We start from the raw sequence: 2,660 nt of genomic DNA on the forward strand, positions 1-2,660 counted from the left end.
GTAAAACAGACACACACTAATACATAGTAACAAAGACATACACTTACACTAAGTAACACAGACATACACTGACACCAAGTAACAAAGACATACAATTACACCAAGTAACAAAGACACACACTTACACCAAGTAACACAGATATACAATGGCACCATGTAACAAAGACATGCACTGACACCCAGTTACACAGACACACACGGACACCAAGTAACACAGACACACACTGACACCCAGTAACACAGACACACATTTACACCAAGTAACACAGACATACACTGACACCAAGTAACAAAGACATACACTGACACCAAGTAACAAAGACATACAATGATACCCAGGAACACAGACACACACTTACACCAAGTAACACAGACACACACTTACAAAAAGTAACAAAGACATACACTTACACCAAGTAACACAGACATACACTCACACCAAGTAACAAAGACATACACTGATACCCAGGAACACAGACACACACTTACACCAAGTAACACAGACACACACTTACACCAAGTAACACAGACATACACTGACACCAAGTAACAAAGACATACACTGATACCCAGTAACACAGACACACACTGACCCCCAGTAACACAGACAAACACTGACACCAAGTCACAAAGACACACACTGACACCCAGTAACAAAGACATACACTGACACCAAGTCACAAAGACATACACTGATACACAGACACACACTTACACCAAGTAATACAGACATACACTGACATAAAGTAACAAAGACATATACTGATACCCAGTAACACAGACACACACTTACACCAAGTAACAAAGACATACACTGACACCAAGTCACAAAGACACACACTGACTCCCAGTAACAAAGACATACACTGACACCAAGTCACAAAGACATACACTGATACCCATTAACACAGACACACACTTACACCAAGTAACACAGACATACACTGACACCAAGTAACAAAGAAGACACTGATAACCAGTAACACAGATACACACTTACACAAAGTAACAAAGAAGACACTGATACCCAGTAACACAGATACACACTTACACAAAGTAACAAAGACAAACACTGACTCCCAGTAACAAAGACATACACTGAAACCCAGTAACACAGACACACACGGACACCAAGTAACAAAGACACAGACTTACACCAAGTAACGCAGACACACACTGACACCCAGTAACACAGACACACACTCACACCAAGTAACACAGACATACACTGACACCAAGTAACAAAGGCATACACTGATACCCAGTAACACAGGCACACACTTACACCAATTAACACAGACATACACTGACACCAAGTAACAAAGACATGCACTGATACCCAGTAACACAGACACATACTTCACCAAGTAACAAAGACAGACACTGATACTCAGTAACACAGACACAGACTTACACCAAGTAACAAAGACATACACTGTCACCCAGTAACAAAGGCATACACTGAACCCCTGTAACAAAGACACACACGGTCACCAAGTAACAAAGACACACACTTACTCCAAGTAACACAGACACAGATTTTCACCAAGTAACAAAGACATACACTGACACCCACTAACAAAGGCATGCACTGACACCCTGTAACAAAGACACACACGGACACCAAATAACAAAGACATACACTTACACCAAGCATTTTGACATACACTTACACCAAGTATCAAAGACATACACTGACACCAAGTCACAAAGACACACACTGTCTCCCAGTAACAAAGACATGCACTGACACCAAGTAACAAATACATACACTTACACGAAGTAACAAAGACACACACTTACACCAAGTAACACAGACATACACTTACACCAAGTAACAGAGACAGACAATTACTCCAAGTAACAAAGACATACACTTACACCAAGTAATTTGACATACACTGACACCCAGTAACAAAGACATACACTGACGCCAATTCAGAAAGACATACACTGATACCCAGTAACACAGACACACACTTACACCAAGTAACACAGACATACACGGACACCCAGTAACAAAGACATGCACTGCCACCCAGTAACACAGACACACACGGACAACAAGTAACAAAGACACACACTTACACCAAGTAACACAGACATACAGTTACGCCAAGAAACAAAGACAGACACTGATACCCAGTAACACAGACAGACACTTACACCAAGTAACAAAGACACACACGGACACCAAGTAACAAAGACACACACCTACACCAAGTAATTCAGACACACACGGACACCAAGTAACACAGACACACTCTTACATCAAGTAACAAAGACATACACTGATACCCAGTAACACAGACACACACATACACCAAGTAACAAAGACATACACTGACACCAAGTAACAAAGACATACACTGATACCCAGGAACAAAGACACACACGTACACCAAGTAATACAGACACACACTTACACCAAGTAACAAAGACATACACTTACACCAAGTACCAAAGGCATACACTGATACCCAGTAACACAGGCACACACTTACACCAATTAACACAGACATACACTGACACCAAGTAACAAAGACATGCACTGATACCCAGTAACACAGACACATACTTCACCAAGTAACAAAGACAGACACTGATACTCAGTAACACAGACACAGACTTACACCAAGTAACAAAGACATACACTGACA

This window comes from Heterodontus francisci, unplaced genomic scaffold (assembly GCF_036365525.1).
Source record: "Heterodontus francisci isolate sHetFra1 unplaced genomic scaffold, sHetFra1.hap1 HAP1_SCAFFOLD_313, whole genome shotgun sequence".
Taxonomy (NCBI): domain Eukaryota; kingdom Metazoa; phylum Chordata; class Chondrichthyes; order Heterodontiformes; family Heterodontidae; genus Heterodontus; species Heterodontus francisci.